The sequence below is a fragment of the Humulus lupulus genome, chromosome 1 (assembly GCF_963169125.1).
Source record: "Humulus lupulus chromosome 1, drHumLupu1.1, whole genome shotgun sequence".
NCBI lineage: Eukaryota > Viridiplantae > Streptophyta > Magnoliopsida > Rosales > Cannabaceae > Humulus > Humulus lupulus.
The window spans coordinates 184,358,365-184,373,770 of record NC_084793.1 but is presented as its reverse complement, the minus strand read 5'-3'; the positions used below and the strand labels follow the sequence as shown (position 1 = coordinate 184,373,770).

Below are 15,406 nucleotides of genomic sequence, written 5' to 3'. Positions count from 1 at the left end.
CCTCTGAATCGTTCTCTATACCTCAAGATATGTGTGGGCATGTAGAGAAACAATGGTTTTTTTTTTTTTTTTGTCATTCACAAGATATACTCAACACATGAGATCTTGTGAGTAGGCTTAGAGAAAATTAGATTTTTTAGAGAGAAAATATTACCATACATTTTTCTCTTAGCAAGAGTTCTCAATAATGAGGTGCTCATCAATTCTAGAAACTAATAATACTTATTTATATTATTATTACAGGGTGTTTTAATTATCACTTTATAATTTAAAATAATTAAATCAGATTAAATCATTAATTCTATTAAAAAATAATAAAATAAAGAAAAAGGCTAAAATTTGAGTCTACACTTGTTGTACACGCCAGATATAGTCCAAGCACAACACCTAGTATTTAACACATGTCACCATATGATAGCCTATGTCCCAACCTCTTTTAAAAATTTCTTTAAAAAATAATTACTTACAATTATCTTTAACTAATTCAATTATTCAAACTATATATGAAACAAATAATTGAATAATTGATAATCCTAATCCAATTAGAATATAAAGCCCCTAGTTGCCTATCTTTATTAAAATAATAATTTTAATAATAACTTCATGATTTTGTAATCTGGCTGGAAATACAATGGGTCTTTACTTAAAACAAATGCAGAGTTTGGATCAAATGTTCAAAACAAAACAGAATTTGATGCAGTGTTAAAAATAAATAAGTACATCCCACTGATAAATTTACATAACGAAAGACATTAAGGTACTATGGCGTTCCATATTTTTTTCTTGTTCAATGGCTCTTTGTAGCATATATACATAATTATGGAAAACTTACTCAGCTCATCATGCGTGCCAAACAAGTCCACCTAGTGTTTATCTACAAAGGGGGAAAGTAAGGGGGTGAGCTAAAACCCAATAAAGAACAACTAACAAGACATACAAGAATAAGCGACGCATACATTCTTAACATACTTTTCTTATAGCAATCACTATCAACATAAGTCATAATCGTACATCATAAGTTCGTAATCATAACCATAAGATCATTTTCATCGTGAGCATAAACATACAATGTAAGATCATAAGCCATAATCATAAGCATTCAACATAAGATCATGACTCCCGTCATGTCCAATGATCACAGGTGACTTTGGTCACTTTCATGCCACCCTTTTGGCCATGAATTTCACTGGCACCTTTTTTGCCAGAATCTTACGCATGTCTGCCTTTAATAATGCTGCAGCACTAGGTTAAGAAAATACAATCACATCTATACATATCTCATAACAAGAGTTCATTCAAGAACATAACAGAAAATCTAGCTAACTTTCTTACATTCATAACACTCTTTTGGTCAACTTTTGTGACACCCTTTGTGTTGTAGTCATAACATCAGTCACACAACATATACCTTATCATAAAAAATTAGTAACATTATAGCAATCCAGTAATAAATACTATCTAACTTTCTTACCTCAGGTTCAAGCACAAAACCCAAACAACACAGGACCACTTCCTCAAAATATTAAACATAGCAAGTTCAATTTGGTCTCAATCGCAATTCGTACTCACACAAGCATACCACAAAAGTTTGCATGAACTTGTATACTTTCTAAGTGCCTATGATGAAACGTATAGGTCACAAGAATTTCACAAAACTCATAATTCATGAAATACCACTTATCATGTTACCATTTATACATAAAATCATCGATTAAATCATATAAGAATTTTAAGCAATCCCAACTTTGAAATTCTAGACTTTGCCTAAATGTACAAAAATGTTACTCTTTGTTTTGCAAATTTTTTTTACCAAAACTCATGTTTCACATTACTTAAAATTCATGACGTGTTTGGAACAAATTTCTTTCAAAATATCTCTAAGGACCTAAAATTTGTTAAAAGGACTAATAATTCTCACATTTTATTGAACCCAGTTCTAAGCATATTTTAAAAATCATTTTTCTCAATTTTTAAACCATACAAATCTGCATGTATTTTATTGAAGAAAAATGAGAATCACATTTTACTTATGTATATTCTAAAATGTAATTTTTTTAGGACATAAAATATGCTCTTTTAAACCATTGATAAATTACCATAAAATATAAACCCAAAATCACAAGTAATATTTTATTTTTAAATGTTCATGCTCATGTTAAATCATTAAACCTAACATGTTTCTATATTTTCATGCATTTCAAATAATTCAATTATCATGGATCAAAGTCATAGTTTATTTTAAACCCCAAAAATAAATGCTTTGTTTGAATACCATGTCAAACATAAAGAAAAACAACTAAACCATGCTTCTTTTTTTTTTTACAATAGCAACTCATCATGCTTGCATATAGTTATACAAAAGACACAAGAGAACCCTAGGCCTAAAACAATGTCATGACCGAACCCTATATTGCATTTGCATTCTAGAATTTCCTTTTTTTCCCACATGTATCATCATTACAATACTAACATGCTTTTCTAATAATGCAATAAACAATATAACATCAACTTTCTCATTCTGCAATTTTACACCACACTCCCTAAACAACAAACATGCTTATAAAAATTCAAGAGAAATAAAATTAATCAAATAATATGACTAGGCCCAATCTGCACCCAACAATACCCTTTTGTTTTTCCAAAATTTAATTAAAACATAATCATGCTTCTAATCAAGAGATCATCACCATACACATATTTATCAAACCATATGATTAATCATAGACATATTTTCTCGAAACATCAAATACTAATCCATGACAATAAAAAAGAATCAAATTAATATAAATCAAGAAAAGGGTAGGGAATCCCATTACCTCTGTGGTAGTTCTCAAGAACACAAAGAAAATTAATCATTAGGACCCTGGGGATTTCAAAATACACCTCCAAAATAAAAGATGAGCAAATTTCTTAGAATTGAGAAGAAGAAACCTAATCATAGAGGATCAAAACTAAAACAAAAATCAAGATAAGAACACATACCTAGAGATTCTTGAAACCCCTTTCCTCTTCTCCTTATTTCCCTCATTCTTTCTTTCTTTCTTTTTCTTTCTCTTTTTTTCGTGCTCTCCTCCCTCTTTCTCTCAATAATTTGGCAGCCACCAAAATGGTTCTCCAAGGCTCACATGTCTTCTATTTATAATACTCTAGTGACCTAACCCTAAGGAAAAACTCAAGTGTGAAAAGCTCAAATCATATCACACAAAATAAGCTAAATCCCACCATTTCCTCTCCTTACACCTCACCTAAACCTTATCTACATGTAAACACAATAAAAAATATCAGCCTTGTCATCTTATGCCAAAATATGATAACTCGTTTTCATTTCCTTTTTATCTTCTTAATTTAGAAGAAATAAAAAATAAAACAAATCAACACACAGAGACACACATAATTTCAGCACACACATTTAATAAAATAAACAACTTACTCTAACCACATAATTTTGTCACACCAAATAAAAATGTAATACTAACAATAAAACAAATATTACACAATTATTCCAAATAAATCATTTAAAATCCTAATTCACGCAAAACAAATAATTCAATTATTTTCTAATAATCAAACAACTAAAAAAATTTGATCACCACAATCTACCCTCCTTAATAGAAATTTTGTCCTTGATATTATCCCTTACAAAAGAACACGAGGTAGTGTTCTCTAATGTCCTCTTCCAACTTCCAAGTTGCCTCTCTAGCTGAATAGTTCATCCACGAGACCTTAACTAGCGGAATCTTCTTGATTTTTTGTTCTTTTACTCCTATCTCTAACATTTGCACTAGTGTAACGACCCCAAATTCGCTATTAAGGCTTAAGGGCCTGGAGTAGTGTGCCTGGAGGGCATAATGGGATTCTGTGTGTGACTTTTATGAATTTAATGCATGATTATGATTTAATGCACGTTATATGACTATTTGATTAATTGTGATGCATGACTATGTGAATTAGTATGCATGTAGACCTGATTGAGCATAATTGTAATTTGGCCATGTTGGGCATGACTATGTTGATACCTGTGATCTATGACTCGAGACGGTCCTAGAATGAGCGGGTTAGCGGAAAGTCAAAGCGGGAACCTGTACCCGGCTTGGGTTAAGCCTGGGGAGTTTAAATGAGAAATTTGGAAATAGATTGAGGTTAATCTTGATGATGAGGAATGTAAATTTGATGGTTAATCAGGTATTGGGTAGCGAGCGGGAATTAATAGGAACACTTGAGGAATTAGTGGGAATTTGGGTAATATGACTAAAATGCCCCTTTATGGGCATAAAGGTTTAGAATTAGTAAGGGAGGGCATTTTGGTCATTAGGCTTGTAAGAGATAAATTAAAGAAGGGCTTTATACTTAGTGGATTTAGTAGAGAAAAGTTATAGGCTGAAAAGAAAGAAAGAAAGAAGAGAAAAGAAAAGAGAGGGAAAGCTGAAGGGTTTTGTCCAAGAACGGTTTGTGGCTCTCCCAACCTAATTCCTTCATTTTTCTTGGAGTCAAGCTCAGTGGAGAGCTAGGGTAGGCTGAGCATCAAGGATCCTAAGCTAGGCTTGAGGATTGGCAAGGGGTTAGCAAGATCACATTTGAATTTGAGGTAAGTTCTTGGGGATTTTCTGTTTTAGGGCTTGACTGGTTTTGAGTTGTGTTTTGAGCTAAATGGATGGGGTTTTTGGGGAAAACAGGTCAAGGTTGTGAAGGTGCAAGCCAAGGAGGTCTAGGGTTCGATTCAAGGTCGAAATTCCACCCATGGTATGATTTCTAAGACCCTATCCTTGTTGTTTGAGTGATTTTCTGGTTTTTGGGTTCATTGAGTTAGATTTTGAGTTGTTGGTTGCTTGAGCTTGGGATTGAGTTCATGGGGTGCTTGGGATGAGTGTGAGGTGTGGTTATGTGTGTTTTTGTGTTTGGAAAAGGTTTGGGCAAGATTGGAGTTGAAATGGGAGAAGAAAATCGCAAAATGCGATTTTGGGTTTAGTCTGGCTGCAACTAGCGCTACAGCGCTAGTCAGGGGGCGCTGTAGCGCTAGCCCCTGTTCTGGTGGGGTGGTTCTGCTTGTAGCGCTACAGCGTCCTCTTTTGAGCGCTGTAGCGCTGCACTGTTCACAGAGGGGATTTTTGGGCTTTTGTGAAGGGATTTTGACCTAGGGTTCGGGGCTTGATTCCGCCACTTTGTTTTGGGGATCTAGGACTTCCCGGGGGGTCGGGATTAGTCCCGAGGCTAGGTTTTGGTCTTGGGATTTGGTGATGACTTTGACTTATGGATTTTTCTTAGGTAAGCGCTAGGGCTCGGGTAAGATCGTGCTCAAGGAGTCAGGTTGATCAAGGCTACCGAATCTAAAGGTAAGAAAACCGTAACACCCGAGACTAGGGCATGGACCCACTGTGTGATTGCAGGGCATGGCCCTAGATTGTATTATGTGCAAGTGTTTAACCTTAAATGAATCATGATGTGTGTGAATGATTATTTCGAATGTACTATATGTGTGATTATAATGAAATGAACGGCAAGGGCCGAGTGCGGCGTAGGCCGGGTATGGCCGTGGGGCTGAAAGTAACACTCAGTACATGGGATGCTTATAGTCAGGGTGGGACCCAAGGGATACATGAGTTATCCTCGCGGTGAGAACCGAAACCCCAGGCTTTGGTAAGGCCTCTGGGGCGGCATGGCCGTACTTGTTTATTATGATGGTTTTCCTATTTATCAGTGAATTATGCCAGCTATATGATTTTCATATGTTATGTACTATTTGGGTTTTCTTGCTGGGCTTCGGCTCACGGGTGCTCCGTGTGGCAGGTAAAAGCAAGGAGTCAGTCAACCGGCCATGAGTATGGAGAGCATGGGGGCGGCGCGTACATGTTCGGCCTGCCCGACTGCTTTGGTTGGGGGCATTTTGTATATGGCTGTATTAAACCATTCTTTTGATATCTGATCAAGTGTAAATCTATTTTTGAGTTGTAAATATTTTGTAAACCTTAATTTGGGATCCCAGATGTTTTATACTTAACGTTTTCAATGAAGTTAAACATTTTAAAGGAGTACAGCCTTAAACTTTGATTTATCCACACTTTTGGTTTTAGAAACCACTTAGAGTCAGTCAAAAGCACGATTTCTATTTTAAACTCACTAAGTAACGGCTCTAAGGTAGTAGGGCGTTACAACTAGCTACTCATCATAACTCAAGTAATGCTTCAATTCCAATAGTTCATAACTCAGCATGTGGGAGGGAACGGGCACATACTTCCTCAACATAGAAATATGGAACACGTTATGTGTCTCAGCAAGTGTTGGTGGTAAATCCAATTGATAGGCAACTTGCCCAACTTTCTCCAAAATCTTATATACCTTGGGTTTAGCTTTCCCATATTTCCAAAACGCATAACCCCTTTCATAGGTGAGACCTCAGAAACACCCGATTATATACTGAGAATTCAAACTTTATTTTCTTAAAATATGCATAGTTTTTCTGTCTACTCTAAGCAGTCAGCATCCTCTGCCTAATCTTGGCGACTTCTTCAGTGGCCTCTCTCACTGCTTCTGGACGTAAAATATGTTTATCTCCCACCTCATCCCAATGTAGGGGTGTCCTGCATTTGCCATCCCGATAGTAGACTAGTAGCTATTGTTATAAGAGAATTCTATTAGAGATAAGTATCGACTCCATGATCTGGAAAAATCAAGTGCACAGAATCTCAACGTGTCCTCTAGAATTAGTATTGTTCGCTTTAATATGCCATCGGTTTAGGGATGGAAGGTCATACTAAGTTTAAGCCTCACCCCCATAACTTGTTGTAAGCTCTTCCAAAACTTTGAAGTGAACACAGACCCTCTATCAGATATTATAGATTTTGGCACTCCATGTAATTGAACAATCTCACTTACATATAACTTTGTATATTGTTTCGCAGTATAAGTTGTCTTGACCAGTAAAAAGTGAGCTTACTTGGTGATTCTTTCAATTAATACCCAAGATTATCATGTTTCTTTGTGGTTATTGGCAAGCCAACCACAAATTCCATGGCAATGTCCTCCCCTTTCTATTATGGGACACTAATGGGTTGAAGCAAACCTGCTGGCCTCTAGTGTTTCGCTTTAACCTACTGACAAGTGAGACACCACATCGCAAACTCTGTTATGTCACACTTCATTCCTAGCCACAGTATAATTCTTTTAAGTCATTGTACATCTTGGTAGAACCTGGATCCAGGGAGTAAAGGGTAGTGTGAGCCTCTGACATGATGCTCTCATTCAGTTCCTATTCTCCTGGCACGAAAATTTGATCCTTATACCGCAACAATCCACCCTTGGACTTAGTGAAGTTGTTGACACTAGATGGGAATAGTGCCCTTAAAGCAATTGTAGTTGACAAATGTTTTAAATGAAATAAATAATTGAATTGACTTATTATATATATATAGACTATGTCCGATATTATATGATAATATTTAGTAAATATCAGAAAATTTCAAAGTTTATTTAAGTGGTCTTAATCTCATATAGTTGTGAGAGGATTGAGATTAAGATAAACTTGAAACAGTTTGCAGTAAAATAAAGTTATGGAATCTTTAGATTAATTACTGCTATTACGGTCCACTAGTATTATGAATACATGTGACCTAGATCCGGGTTACTGTTGGGAAAACTTATACATGATCTTCTTTATTTTCATGTAAATCTTATATTAAACAAATTAATATAAGAAAACCTAGAACATATTTCTACAATTGAATTCAAACAGAAATAATGATAAGAACACTTACATTATATACAATGGAATGAATAAGTCATTCCTTCAGTTTCTCTAACCCCTGTATCCTTTCTGTCACAGGGTATCACCAAGAAACTGAACCATTCTTCAATTTTCTTCATAGCCTTCCAAAGTATCCTTAGAATCACCTAGACTAAAGTGGGAAATTCTCAACACATGAGATAGATACAAAGAGAAGAAGAGAAAATAATATTGAGGCTTAGAAAAGGACTTATGTTGTAGGGATAATCTAAAACCTAGAGTATCGAGAATTGATCTTCTGATCTCAAAAACTTATCAAGCGATTTCAACTCTCACTTAGCATTCCTTTTCTAGGCTCAATTAGGTCATTTATTTAATTAAAAAGTCAACAAAATAATAGCCAATAATCAGCCCTAGTTCGAAATTCTCATGGGCTTTTGGACCGTGAAATTTCTCATTTGATTATAAGCCCATTGGACTTAAAATCAAGGCTTGTATTATTTTCTATTGATTTAATTAATTAAATAATTATTTAAATCCTTTATCAAATTAATTATTTATAATTTGAACCTTTATTTAAACTTATTATTAATTTAGATACCAATTTATCTTAATTAATAAATCTGTCCTAATTTATCTTTTCTTCTCTAAATTACATAACTCTGTGAAACTATCCAAAATTGACCTGGTCAAATTTGATCATTCTAATTGATAATTAAATCAATTAATTGAGACTATCTAGATGATTTTATCCAAGGTACAGCGGGGACCATGGGCCTATGAAATCAAGCTCCAATAAGTTATCATAAATTTAACAAATAAATTTACTGACTTATTAATTCATTGTGACTCCACTAAAGACTCAGAATTGCACTCTTGAATTCATAGAACGCTCTATAAGCAATATAGATACATTATTAATTATCCATAGTTACAACCATAATTGCCACTTAATCCTCTATAGACGGTCTACAATGAGATGGGACTAAAATACTATTTTACCCCAAATTGTATTTTATCCTTAAAACACTTAGTATCTTGTAAATGATATTTCAGTAAACTAATATTAATTACTGAAATGAGATCTCTACCCTTTAGCACCTTGAACCAAACTAAAAGGAAAACACTGTTTCACTTCTTCATCGAAAGCTATAGATGTTCATATCTATGATTAACACTCCCACTCAATTATACTATCGAGTTCCCAAGATGTAAGTATTGGTTAGTCCGTATGTATACTTATCCTGTCTACTGTCAATATCGGTCCAGTCCGATGTAACAAATATACCCGATCTTATCTACTTTGCTAATGTTCTAGAAAGAACATAACACTACAATGTGTAAGTAGATCATATCGTAGATTGGCAAGTTAGTGTAAATCATGTGCACTGACTAATTTTAGGACTAACTTATTTTGAACATATAATCATATTTGTATTCCATTGTGATTACGTCAATATAAATATGGTAAGCTATATGCTTAGGATTTAATAGAAGTTTATATTAAAAAAATAATCATGAAAATAAAACATGTGAGCAAAGCGATTGACCAGGTGAAAAAATGATTTCTATTCTTTTATTGATAATAAATGAGAATACAAAGAAATTGGGTTTTAATTAGGGCATAAAACCCCAACAAACTCTCACTTGCACTAATTGAAACTAATGCCTTAATTCTACTAATCTCATTTCTTTGATATGCTTATCAAATGTAGTTTCTGGTAGTGTCTTTCTAAACGGATTGGCAAGATTGTCTTCTGATGCAATCTTCATAACCTTCACATCTCCCCTGGCCACATATTCTCGAATAATGTGATACTTCCTTTCTATATGCTTACTCATCTTGTGACTTCGAGGTTCTTTCGAGTTTGTTATCGCTCCTATGTTGTCACAAAACAACGCAAGCGGTTTTTCCATTTATGGAATAACACCAATATTTAAATAGAACTTTTTTTGCCAGACTGTTTCCTTAGCTACTTCTGACACGGCTATGTATTCAGCCTCCATGGTGGAATCTGAGATCGCAAACTGCTTTACGCTTCTCCGTATCACAGCTCCACCCCTAAGTGTAAACACCATTCCAGAAGTAGACTTCCTGTCATCGACATCAGTCTGAAAATCTGAATCAGTGTAGCCTATAGGGTTCAAAACACCACCCTTGTAGACTAAAATATAATCCCTAGTTCGTGGGACGGTAGACGCCCTTTCTTGGAATTTGTCATTGAGAAATGTTCAGGCACTTTATCTATGTAAGCTGCTTGAGATAGAGCTAAGAGTTTGTTCATTCTCTCCCTAATGATCTGGATACCTAGAACATAACTAGCTTCACCCAAATCCTTCATCTAGAATTGAATATTCATCCAATTCTTCACATCTAACAATTTCTTAACATTGTTTCCAATGAGTAAGATATCATCTACATAAAGAACTAGGAATACCACTATTTTATTTGCCTTCAGTTGGTAAACACAAGGCTCATCAATATTTTGTTCAAAGCCATAGGTTTTGATTATTTCATCAAACCTAAGATTTCAGGAACGAGAAGCTTGCTTAAGTCCATAAATAGACCTATTCAACTTGCAAACTTTTCCTTCTTGTCCAGCTACTTTAAATCCTTCTGGTTGATCCATATAAATGACTTCGTCAAGCTTTCCATTAAGAAAAGTTGTCTTGACGTCCATTTGCCAGATCGCATAGTCGAGAGCGACTACTATGGATAGGAGGATACGAATGGACTTGAGCATGGCTACCGGACTTAAAATTTCCTCATAGTCCACGCCTTATCTTTGGGTATAACCCTTTGCCACTAATCAAGCTTTATAAGTTTCGATATTTCCATCAACACCTCGTTTCTTCTTGTAGATCCACTTGCACCCAATGGCCCTAAAGTCACTAGGTGCTACCATAAGATCCTAAACGGAATTTGAGTACATGGACTCCATTTCCTGTTTCATGGTCTTAAGCCATAGTTCCTTTTCAGGGCTAGCCATTGCCTATTTCAAAGACAATGGATCATCGTCACTAGTGTCACCAACAACAATATTGGTTTCATCATCCAAACCATAGCGAACTGGGTCCCTAGAAATCCTCCCACTACGACGAGGCTCTATGACTATTTGCTCAGGAACAGTGGTACTTTCTTCATTTAAAATGACTTGCGTCGGTTGGACATGAAGAGTGGGAATTTCATCATCAACTCGCGTTGATGATGATGGAACATTGGTTGGAGTCAATTCTTCCACCATCTCTTCTAAAACTACTTTGCTACGCGGTTTGAAGTTTTGGACATAATCATTTTCAAAAAAGTAGCATTCGTAGAAGTAAACACTTTCTTTTCTGAATGACTATAGAAAAATCCACCCCGAGTGCCTTTAGGATAGCCAACAAACATGCAAACTTCAGTTCGCGGTTCTAGCTTTCCTTCATTTTTCCTCAGGACGTGGGCGGGCACCCCCAGATTATAAAATGACGTATGCTAGATTCATGACCATTCTAGAGTTCTAAAGGTGTTTTGGGGATTGATGGTACGACATTTAGAATGTCGTTCGCAGTTTCAATTGCATGTCCCCCAAATGAAGTTGGCAAAGTTGAGTAACTAAGCATGTATCTAACCATTTCCAATAAAGTTCTGTTATGGCATTCTGTTGCACCATTTTGTTGCAGAGTACCTGGGGCAGTGAGTTGTGATAAAATCCCAAGTTTAGTTAAATGATCTTGAAACTGTATATCCAAATATTCTCCACCCCTATTAGATCGCAAGATCTTTAACGTTTTACCTATTGGTTCTGCGCCATAGCTAAGAATTCCTGAAACTTTGAAAATGTTTCTTATTTCCTATGCATTAGGTGCAGACATGAGTATCTAGAGTAATCATCAATGAAAGTGATGAAATACTCAAAACCACCCCTGACTTGTACATTCAAAGGTCCACAAACATCTGAATGAACAAGTCCAAGTGGTTCCTTGACCCTATCACCCTTTGGAAAGAATGGATGCTTGGTCAGTTTGCTTTTCATAGACAGGTAATTCACCAAAGGTGAGTTCCCTCAAAGGCTCGTCCCTTGTAAGTCTTTGAATTCTATCAGCCAATGTGGTCTAGTCTCAAATGCCATAAATACGTCATGTTATCGTTATCGGTCTTTTGATGTTTATTGGTCCTAGGTTTAGCTACTTTGGATAAATCATTTATAAGAGCGAGGGGTTCATTAGGTCGCAGAATATAAAGCTCGTTTTCCAAATCGGCAATACACAATTGTGATTCATTGAAAGAAATAGATATATATTAAAACTTGTGAAAGTCATAACAAATTGTTCTCATTGCAACATGGAAACTAAAATTAAATTTCTACTAAAATCTGGAATAAAAATACATCTTACAAAATTAAGTATTTATTTTTGAACCTCAAGCGAGCTCTTTCTCTAGCTTGGACTATAACGAATGCTCCGTTCCCAACTCTAAGCTTTAAGCCGCCTTCGTCCACTTCCTCCCACGATTCAAGAAGCTGTAAAGAGTTACAAACATGGTTAGTAGACCTAGAATCAATAATCCAAATGGATTTATCATTCTCTAAAATACATGTTTCAAAGATAAATGAACTATAATCATTGCCTTTGTTTTTAGCTACTTGAAACTTAGGGCAATTCTGTTTCCAATGCCTCTTCTCTTTCTAGTGAAAACACTTACCTTTACCTTTATTGTTTTTCTTGTTCTTCTCCTTAGGCGTCTGTGCACTTGGTTGTGCACTCATCTTTGCAGCCTTCGCAGGCTTGGGGTTATTGTTTTGTCCACCTTTTCTCTTGTTTCCAGCTTTCGAAGACGAAGCTTTGTTAGCTTCAGCCGTAGCTGGATCAGCAGCAGCAATAGTACTTGTCTTCTTTTCTCCTCCCTTACTTGGTCCACCCATGATAGACTCAAAAGTGTGAAGCTCGTTCATGAGCTGCGTCAGACAATAGTTGAGTTTATTCAACACATAGTTGGTGGTGAATGGCAGGAAAGCTGGAGAGAGACTGTTGAGGATTGAGCTGACTTGAGTTTCCTCATCTATTGTTGCTCCTTGCAGTTCAGCTTCCTGAAAGTAGTTTGTCATTTTGATCAGATGATCGCGAACATGTTGAGAAGGTGTCATTCGAACATTAGCATATTTCTTGGTGGCCTCAAAATGAGTCTGCGCTGACTAGGCACCAAACATGTCTTGGAGCTGATCTATGATTTTGTAGGTCGTCTCGACATGTAGTACCGTGCCTTGTTGTTAGCTGCCTGCCAACGCTCATACTTATCCCTCAAAGACTTTGTAGCTCCTTTGGTTGGAACTTCCGGGGATTCCTCAGTCATGACGAACTTGGAATTGTCACCAGTCAACACAATATTGATGTTTTTCTTCCATTTAAGGAAGTTTTCTCCAGTGAGTTTCTCCATCGAAAGTTGTGAAAGGATAGGAGTAGACACAACCATACTGAAAACTACATATTATCAATAAAATAGAAATCAATCACATTTTCTCAATAAAACTTCTATTTATACAAATTTCAAGAAATAGCACAACATATACCAAAAATATGTAAGATATGGAAAAAATATCAAAATAATAATATCTCTATTTCTTTAGGTTTTCAACTATTCTATGATATCGTTGTCCCGGTTGGCGAGAGTAAAAAAATATCATTAGTTAAATAGAGTTGTAAACTCATTTAATAATGGACACAATTATTAACAACCTACTATTCGATCAAAACAAGAAGAAAAAATATCTTATTTTATGAGCTAGACCCGCGGTTTCGATAATCAATAGATTTAGTCCTAGTAGTCACCGTAGGGGTGAGTCTAGTATAATTTGACCTATAATTATCTATCTTCTAAAATTTAACCTTATCAAAACAACTAATGAACACCTTCCGTAGGGGGTGAATCAAAGCGTCTCGAGACCCCATTAAGTTATTGATTTTGTTAAGCCAACGGTGGAGATCGAATATAATTATTAAAAATAAGCTCATTATTAAAATAGTATTTTTTTTATTACTTTTCAAAAATTAATGACTATGGTTCTCCAAAAAATGACAAGATAAAAATTTTAAAACCAAAGTCTTATTATTTTTTATTAATTCTAAAGTGTCACATTGAAATAAATTCAATTAAATTAGAATTAATTTTTTGCTAATAAATATTTGGGTTTAACTAATATAATGAACCTATCCAATTAAGTCCAACTCAGGCAAATGGGCCTTAACAATTCGGCTTGCATGGAGGAGGGCTGGGTGCACTATGTCGTTCCCACTACTAAGCCCCCCTAACTTCCACACAAGGTCCAAAAGACAGATAGTTAAACATTCGTTTATTAATTGTTATTAATTGATTAGGCCCAATATAGTCATGCAAAGCAAATGGGTCCTCACAAATGGAATCACCGACAAAAGAGGAATTTAAACTTTACATTTTCTAATGGGCCCAAATAAAACCTATCATTTTATAAATGTTTTATTTAGCAAAATCCATATATTAAGCAAACATATGGGCCACTATATGCATATAAGCCCAATTGCAAAAATACCATATATAGTACAAACAGACATGTTATAATTGGATGAGCCTAATCATGTTACTATATGAGCAAGTCTATGAATTTATGGAAAAAATACCACAATTTATTTCATTTGCAAAAATACCACAATTTATTTTCTAGAACTTATCCAAAATTCGAATTAATTAAATTTTACAAAAATATAAATAAGTCAATTTAAATGAAATTTATCAACAATTAACCAAAGTTAATTTAAATCTCATTTATTAAAAAATATTTTATTAATTGGTTTGAAAAACGTGATATTTTTAAAAATTTAACTAGTTATAAATTTTTAAAAACAAATATCATCTGCTATTTTTGAAAAAAAAAAATATCTTAGACAGTTAAACAAATTCAAATATCTATAAAAATATCTTGTCAAAAAAATTCAAATTTCAAATAATTGAAATATTAAAATCCATAGAATATTCAAATATTAATATCATAAAATATCAGATTTAAAAAAAATATATCATGTATTAAAAAATGTCTTTAATATGTGATAACTTAATTCTAATATTTTAATATATAAAGATATTTAAAATTAATTAGTTAACTTATTTTTAAATTTGAATTTGAATCTTTGTAGGAAATATCTATTTTTTAAAAAATCAAACAACAAAAATATAATATTTCAAAAAATATATTTTTAAATAATACAAAAGATCTGATATTTTTGTATTAACCAACATTCAAAATATGAATTTTAAGAAAAAAAATTCATCGCAGGTTGCGGCCAAAGCCTGAAAATTTAAGAAAAAACATTCCTAGGGCGCGGCCTATGAAAAAATGGTCGCGGCCTAAGCCAAAAATTTTAAGAAAAATTAATCGCAGGACGTGGCTTGTGATAAAGTGGCCGTGACTAGAGCTCGAAAAAAAAATTAATAAAATTTTGTGTAATTTTTCAATCCAAAAATGTTTTCTAAATCATTTTTACTATGTTTTATATCAAATAAAGCATTTATAAAAATTAAATGCATAGAAAACACAACAAAATAACCCAATTTTGCTAATAATCACATAAGAATCAATATGCTTCATAAAAATCATGAAATCCATTCAATTATTCAACACATCAAATAATTACATTTTTACCATGTTCATGCATGAAAATAAAGATTAGCAAATGCTC

General features: G+C 34.3%; 1 long non-coding RNA gene across 1 annotated transcript; it reads right to left on the bottom strand.

Moving 5' to 3' along the window:
• Positions 1-597: 597 nt before the first annotated feature.
• On the bottom strand, positions 598-3,453 carry LOC133823585 (uncharacterized). Its single transcript, XR_009888427.1, has 3 exons — positions 2,983-3,453; positions 2,817-2,883; positions 598-874 (listed from the first exon to the last, which is right to left on the bottom strand). It is a non-coding gene; the product is annotated as an uncharacterized LOC133823585 (long non-coding RNA).
• Positions 3,454-15,406: the final 11,953 nt, after the last annotated feature.